General features: G+C 37.1%; 1 non-coding gene across 1 annotated transcript; it reads left to right on the top strand.

Annotated features, from left to right (window-relative positions):
• The first annotated feature begins 6011 nt into the window (after positions 1-6011).
• TRNAG-GCC lies at positions 6012-6082 on the top strand. The gene has a single exon. It is a non-coding gene; the product is annotated as a tRNA-Gly (tRNA).
• The last annotated feature ends 2540 nt before the right edge of the window (positions 6083-8622 follow it).

Raw genomic sequence — 8622 nt, 5'->3', positions numbered from 1 at the left:
TAGGTCTGCTGGAGAAGTGGCAGAGCATATTAATGTGGAATCATCTGTGTATTGGATACCGGTAGCTTGAGGTATTGCAGAATGTAGGTCATTTAAAAAAAATAGAAAATAGAAGAGGACCTAATATGGAGCCTTGTGGGACACCAAGGGCAATTGGGAGGTGGGAAGATAAGTTACTTTCCCATAGAACAGCCTGCTGCCTGTTGATTAAGTAGGATTGGAACCATTGTATAGCCATAGTGTCTAGTGTCAGGTTTTTGAGTATGTTTATGAGTAAGGTGTGGTTAACCATATCAAATGCATTTGACAAATTGATAAAGAGGGCAGAGGATAGAGTGTCATTATTGCGATTTTTATTAACACAGTCAGAGAAGGATAGAAAAGCAGAGGTGGTACTATGAAATGGCCTGAAACCATGTTGACAGTTAGCTAGTAAGTTGTTTTCTAGTAGGTAGCTTAACAGTTGTTTATGAATGCATTTCTCCATGATTTTTGCCAGTAGAGATAATATTGCTATAGGTCGATAGTTTGATAAATCATTAGAGTTACCCCCTTTATGCAGAGGGATAGTATGTGAAATTTTCCAGATTGCTGGGATAGTTCCTTCAGTAATGGCTCTATTAATCAGGATGGATATGGGGTAGGCTATGGCTTTTGCAGCTTTTTGCAGGTATTCTGCAGGGAGTAGGTCTGCAGACAGCATAGTGGGTTTAAGTTTTTGGATAAGTGTACAGACAAGGGATGTAGGAACAGGTTGAAAGTGAAATGATAGGGATGGGTTAGAGATGGAGGTGGATGAAGAGGATGTGTCAGAGGATAGCTGATTGGCTAGAGATTGAATGGTCTATGTGAAGAATGTGTTAAAGGTATTGGCTGTTTGCTTGGGACTATTGCGATCAGATCCTAAAGGGGTGGGCATGACTGAATGGCCTGAGTGTAGGAGTTTACTGATGCCTGACCAGAATTTTTATGGTTTGTTTTGGTGGGTTTGCTGGAGCTGAAAGCAGAAGTTTTGTTTGTCTAATAGTATGGCTTTCTTTGTTTCATTTCTTAGCTCTCTAAACATTAATTGATCAGCAGGGCTTTTAGTAGTACACCAGTTGGCCCAGAGTTTATTTCTAAGGAGGATTTTTTTGTTTGGTAGCTTTAGAGAGCCAAGGGGCTGGTTTTGTCCTAGTTCTAATTGTGCGTGTTGGTGCATGGTAGTCTAGAATAGCTAAACATTTAGAATTAAAGTATTTCACTGCTTCTTCTAATGGTAGGTGTTTCAGGGGTGACCGGTCACATGCTTTAAGTTCTTTTTGAAAGCTGTCAGGGTTAAAATATTTGTTGGTTCTTATTGTCCTGCAGGTGGTTGGGTTTTGAATGTCACTTTTATATCTGATTAAGAAGGTGAGTGAGTGGTCACTCATATCTTCAGGGAGGGGTCCTACTTTGTAATTTTGGTGGTGACTATTTATGAGAATTCAATCCAGGGTGCTTTCTTTGTTATTAAGCTTATTGGTTCTTCAGGGGGATGTAATGGTTTGAGTGAAGGTGTGTAGGTTAATGTGAGTAGAAGGCTGTTCAGAAGTACAGCTCTTCCAGTTGATATTAAAGTCACCAAGTACTATGGTTTCTTGTGGGTAAGTAGTGGAAAGCCAACTAAAAATATCATCTAGTGTGTTAGTGTTATTGCCTGGGGGAAGGTAAATACAGATGATATAGATAAATTTACATTTGTTAAGTTGAATCTTGGATATGAGAATTTCTGCATTACTAGTTAATTGGTTTAGCATCTATAAAGGTCACCTTTAATTCAGATTTATATAGGATAGCTACTCCCCCACCCTTCTTAGCTTTGCGGTCTAGTCTCACGATATTGTATCCTGGTGGAATAATCACATTGTCTTTGTTGATGCCTTGAGTCATGTTTCAGTGAGACATAGGATGTCAAATGAATGTACATGAATGAGGGCATGTAGGTGGGCAACTTTATTATTTATGCTCCAAATATTCAGATGGGCTATTAGGAGTGAGTTAGAGGGTCTGGTGAGCAATTGTGTGTTGGGAGAAGTTGAAGTGTTGGGCTCCGTAGCTGTAGTAGAGTATGGGCCAGGATTTGAGTGGATATCACCATCTATTAAGGAGTGAACCTGAATTCTCAGTGTAAGTTTTAGTAGTTTATATATTAGGTTCTGAAATTTTCTAGCTTTTGAACTAGAGTATTTAATGTGAGTCAGTCTATGATATTTAGCTGGTAAGTAGGTAGGTGAGCTTGGTATGTTTGTTTGGCTATGTGAGTCTATAAGTGTTGGAGTAAAGGTTTGCCTCACAGGGCAATGGAATCTTTGGCTGTTAAGATGCTCATAGAATCTAAGTAGGTAAGGAATGGATAGAAAGGATATAAGTGAGAGTAAGAGTAGGGACTTAAGGTGTGATGACATAATGGGAGTGTAATATATAGGAAATTGTATAGTCATAGGTACTGTTTGTGTTATATGTTACTGACTATTGGGATGTAGGATATATCACTTTAATGACTTGGAGCATGCGATTGCAGGTGTGGCTAGGGTGTTGAAATATAGATGTACTGGGGATGGGTGAGAATTGGGGGCAGGGTAGGGGAGTGGAGTGAGCCCGTAGGGCGAACGGAGCGGGTAGAGACAGTGAAGGACTAAAGTCTGTGAAGACAATCAGTGGAGTGCTGACTGCTAAGATAAGTTTTAAGGGGAGATAATGGGCAGGGCACTTGAGAAATGTACAGTAAATAATAGTAGGACAGAGTGGAACCGCAGGATAGATAAGTATACTAAAACTGGGTGCCTGAGAGTTATAAATTAAGTTAGTAAGATAGTTATGCAAAGAGTTTAGACCTGGGGAGAGGGTGCCACCTAGTGGGAAAAGGATATATTGCAACCGTGGCTACACACAGGGCTAGCAGGTTTAGAGGCAAAAGGAGGGAAAAAACAGGAGGTATATGCAGAGACTGTAAGAGGGAAATGTATGGAAGTTGGGAGAAGGGAAGGTTTTTGGCTGCTGGCTATCCTGGCTAGGGGGTGTATGTTAAACACCTGGAGTTATTTAACACATATAATCTTTACAAACAACAGTTTTATTAAACATACTTTCTTTTATCCTTGAGGGAATGATGCCCAGAGAGAGGTTTGACTATGTTCCTTAGCTTGGGGAAGAGACAGCAATCTTAGACAGGGCAATATCCCAAACCCAGTACAGGCCAGGTGGGTTGGAGAGCTGGGTACATAAATGGAGAGAGAAAAATAGTGGTGAAGTAATCAGTAGGTTGGACACACTTACTAAGCAAATAACATCTAAAGACAGTGTATATGTTAACCCATTAGCCAGGTATAAACTAGTTATTTTTCCAAAATATTCTATAAAGTTAATACTGTAAAAGTGCAAGGTAGATGCAGTTACTCAATTAAATATACACAGTAGTGATTAAAACATTCAGTATATCAACAGCTATACAGTTCTAGAAACATAGCAGTACAAAAACACTAAACAGCCATATATGTCTTGGTGCTGATAACAGTTGCCCAAAATGGACAAGGAGGTTATAGTTGTCATGCAAAACTCTTCTACACACTACAGTAGTCTAGTTAATGCAGCTTGTGGCCTCACCAAGTTAAATGTGCCCTACAAATCAGCTTCTCCTGATAACATTGTAATTAATACTACCTAAATGCAGTTTAGATACAGTAAATCACTAAAGCAGGCTAAGTAGTTAAACATATAGCCACACATCATAGGATATTACAGTAGCTGTTGTAGTTTAGATTATAACATAGTTATAATATGCATTAAAACCCAAAAAGTTAGAAGTTTGATAAAACAAATGAACACAGTAATTAGGAATGTCCATAGAGATTCATGCAATATAACAGAAGTACATAGGATACATTACTGTGTAACCAAATTAATAGCAGATAAAGTCCTACCACGACAACACAGGGTAGTAAGGGAAAGGACGGGGAGAAATCAAATGCCATCATGGAAGTATCAATAGAGAAAACTATAAAGCCATTAAGACAAGAAGTTTCACTGTTACAAGAGTATAGAAGAGAGAACAGATCAACAAATATACTCAGAAAGATGTGATGCAATGCACAGATTTATAATAGATCAGGATTTATCATGCACTATCGCAAATAATAAAAATATCAGCAGAAGGACAAAAACTTAGAAGATTCATAGATAAGTATAAAGGAAAAGTACAAAATAAGCAATTTATTGATGACCCAAAAAAGTTTAGAGAATTAGGAAACAAAGGTAAAAGGAATTGAAAGATCACCAAAAAAATAAGAAATAGATACATTTTGGAGAAATATTTATGAAGATCCGGTGGAACATAACAAGGATGCTAAATGGATAGAAGAAGTAAAAGCAGGAATAAGAAGTTCAAATGTACAGGATATGAAATGGGATGAAGTAATGGCCAGACAGATTGAAATAAAGTTAAGAAAAGCCTCTACTTGGAAAACCCCAGACTCAGATGCAGTACCTAACTTCTGGTTAAAAGTAATAACATCTTTGCATGAAGATTTAGCCATGAGTAAGAACTATTTATATGCACACCCTGAACAGACACCAGCCTAGCTAAAAACAGCAAAAACAATGCTCCTACTTAAGAGTGAACCTGCAAGCTACACTAAAAACTATAGACCAACTTGCCTTCCAATGATGTATAAACTATACACTGGAATTGATGCCGAATGAGTTTATAGTCATTTAGAAAAAAACTAAATTATGGCAATAGAACAAAAGGGTAATAAAATAAAGTCATATGGAGCAAAGGATCATTTGTTGTTAAATAAAGTCATAGTGGAGAACTGTAAAAGGAAAGAATTTAAGTATGGCATGGATAGATTACAAAAAAAGCATTTGACAGTATCCCACATTCATGGATAAAAGAGTGCTTAAAAATGTATAAGATACGCCCTGCACTGATAAACTACACCACAGTGACCATGAAAGAGTGGCAAACCACTTTGCAGTTAAGCCATGATAAAGGACAAATTATTATTTCAGGGATAAAATCCAAAGGGGGATATTCCAGGGTGACTGTCCCTGTTCCTCTTTTGCCTTGCCCTTAACCCATTAAGCTGCCTGCTTAACAGATTAGGTCATAGCTACAATTTGGCTCCCAGAAAGCAGCAAAGTGTGAAGACTTCAATGATTTAAAACTGTATCGCTCATCAGATGAGGAACTGAAAGCAGAACTACAAGTAGTCAAAACTTTTTCAGATGATATAAGAATGTTATTTAGTCTTGATAAATGTGCAAAAGCAACCTTTAAACAGGAAAGCTCCAGCACCAAAAAAACATCAGTTTGGGACAAGAATGTGATATAAAAGAAGAGAGCAAGAGAGAGTGTATAAATATTTGGGAACTGATGAAGGATCAACAATAAAACATGAACAAATGTGAATAAAACTCAGTAAGGAATCTTTTAGAAGACTTAAATTAATCCTGAAAACAGCATTGACATCTAGGAACAAAGTTCAAGCTATGAGCCAATTTGCTCTTCCTGTCCTAACTTACAGTATTGAAGTGATTGTCTGGCCCCAAAAGATATTTGATAGATTAGACAGGAAAACAAGAAGGATCCTTTATGCTCATCAAATGATTTAGACAAATCAGTGCATACCAAGATTATATATTTCCCTTTTGAAGGAGGTATGGGCCTCCTTGAAATTGATTACATGTATAGATCTGCAATCATGAGACTGTATACATATCTGCTGACCTCACAAGACCCAAACATAGTGAAAGTTTTGAAATATGAGGAGAATAAATTTAAGATGACTTCCCTTCTTAGTCTAGCAGAAGCATATCTGCATCAAGCGGGAATGGAAATCAAACCAGAAGTAGATAAAAATCAGGCAGCAACTGAATGTGCCAAAAAAAAAGAAAGAATATAAGGTGAAGGATCAGATGAGAAGGCAAGAAATGTGTAAAATGCATAAATATAGTTGCACATATAGAAAACTCCTGAAACAACCTCATGTGCATTGGTGGTTCAGTGGTAGAATTCTTGCCCGCCATGCAGGGGACCCAGGTTCGATTCCTGGCCAATGCATGAACATATTTTACAGTTCAGATGGTTTAGTGGTAAATTGCTGTGGCTATGGTATGCAGGGTCCTGGGTTCAAGACTTGCAAGGGCTGATTATTTACCTATATGGTATGGAATAGACTTCCCATACATGTCAAACAGAGCACCTCACTGGCCCTCTTCAAGAGAAATCTTTATAAGTGGATGGGAAATAGAAAATTCACCCCAAGGATCACTCCAGTAGCTGTACTCGACAGAGGCACTGGGAACTAAGGTCTGGTGGCACGATGCCGGGGTAATCCTATGGGCTAGGCTTGTAAAGGCTTCAGGGCCATTAGCCTAGTACACACCTATGAACCTATGTTGATCAGGACTGACTGCAGGAATGGTTAAAGAGAGGTGAATTCAAACCGAAATATGAAAGGTTAATATTGGTGGCCCAAGATAGTGGACTATGTACATGTTGGTTTACAAAGTCCATTGAACATGTGGGAGAAACAGTCAAATATAGGTTTTGTAAAACAGAACTGGAAACAGTTGCACACCTTGTTGCTGGTTGTGACATACTAATGGCAGAAGGACTGCATACTGAATGGCATAATAATATGGCAAGACTGTTGCACTGGGGATTGTGCAAACATAATACTGAAGTAGCTAAAAAACACTGGAAATATAAGCCACAAAGCATCATAGAAAATGATGAAGTCTACATCACATGGGGTCACCCATTAGCAAAAGTTCCAAAGGCAGATGCGAGAAAACCAGATATAGTGATCCATGAAATGAAGACAAAAGTAGCATTGATCTTTGAAATCACTATGCCCAGTGACTACAGTGTCTTGCATACAGAGAGACACAAAGTCATAAAATATCAGGATTTGGAGGCAAAAATGAGAGCAATGTGGAAGAAAGATACCTAGAGAGTTCCAATAGTAGTAAGAGCAATGGGTCTTATATAAAAGAATCTACAACTGTATTTAGATATGTTACTGATACATGTAACTCTGTATGACTTTCAAAAGGAGCCATTACTGGGCACATTGCGGATGCTGCGAAGAGCACTTCTGGCTGGCATCAAAGATTGAAACAATACTAATTTCATGAAGTTTAATCATACTTTGACTTAGGAATGGGGTTCATTCCCATCATGGCATTAGAAACCCAAAAGATATGGTGAAATTAAAGGTGTATATGTGTGTATATATATATATATATATATATATATATATATATATATATATATATATATATATATATATATATATAAGTTTCTAAAGTGGATCAACTTGCTGTTGTGTACAAATGTACAAGAAGTGGTGACAATGAAATATATTACTTGATGTCAAGGAATACGAATGCTAGATACAATGCAGTGCTACAGTGTCAGAGGTTTAAATGAAAATACTAACTTTAGAGAGTGTATAAAAACAGACTAGATGTGCATTAAGTATTAACTTTTTAATTGAATACAGTTTTTTCCATATTTATATTGACTGTTTATAATTGCACTGAGACATTTTAATTGTTAGTGTAAACTACAGTGTAATGTAACTTTTTTAGATGTCACATGACTTTTCTATAATTGGACTGTTGAATATTTTGTCTGCTATTCTGATGAAGTCGTCTGAAATAAAGTGAAAGCACTTACTGGAGATATTAATAATAAGTTTAATTTTTCTGTGTGTAACACCCAATTCCTATTTGTCATCTGAATTTTATTTTAAAAAAGAACATACAGAACAGATTAAGAATGAATACGGCAAAACAATGCTTTGGAGCAAAAAAATATATTCATGAATGGCTAAAGCATAACATAAAGATTCATGACTACAGCTAGACAAACTCAGGTTATAGATACTATTGTATATGACGCTTACTCATAATATACTTAAAAGATGAATAAAACATCTATAGATATAACCGAAGTAGAGGTTAAGGAATGCAGAGGAATATACACAAAAGTTTCCAAGTACTTTTCCAATCATCAAAATTGTTCTTAAATTTGAAATTCTGTACACATTAAGTTATTTTTAAACAAAACATTTTGAAAGGAAGTCCATTATGTAATACATTTTTTACAAAGGTGGTTATAGTTTTAATGATGAGACAGTGACACTTGTTAGTGCTATTTAATTAAAAAATCGAAAACCTTTCAAGGTGACATAAATAAATAAAAATGACAGGTACTTTAATATTAATAATCTTTTAATGCATTACTTATGTTTGTCACCTCACAGCAAGAGGTTTCCTAGTTCGATTCTCAGCTGGGGTGCCTTCTGTGCAGAGTCTGCATGCCCTCCCTGTATTTGCATGGGTTTCCTCCAGGTGCTCAGGTTTCCTCCCTCATTAATAAGACATGCAGTAGGTGGATTAGACACTCTAAATTAGCCATTGGTGTGAGTGTGTGTGCGTCGCGAGTGTTTTGTGTGGAAGAAGTACCATGGCAGGGCTGGCCACCTGGTGGTGTAAACTTTGACTCTATATGATTGTCAGTGGTGAAGTGACACCCTGACCCCATGTGCAAAAATGGCAAATAGGGGTTGTGTATGGATGGATGGATTTTAA

The sequence above is a fragment of the Protopterus annectens genome, chromosome 4.part0, assembly GCF_019279795.1.
Source record: "Protopterus annectens isolate FY-2018-M chromosome 4.part0, PAN1.0, whole genome shotgun sequence".
Lineage (NCBI taxonomy): Eukaryota > Metazoa > Chordata > Ceratodontiformes > Protopteridae > Protopterus > Protopterus annectens.
The sequence above is the reverse complement of the archived record's forward strand: the minus strand, read 5'-3'. Positions and strand labels throughout refer to the sequence as shown.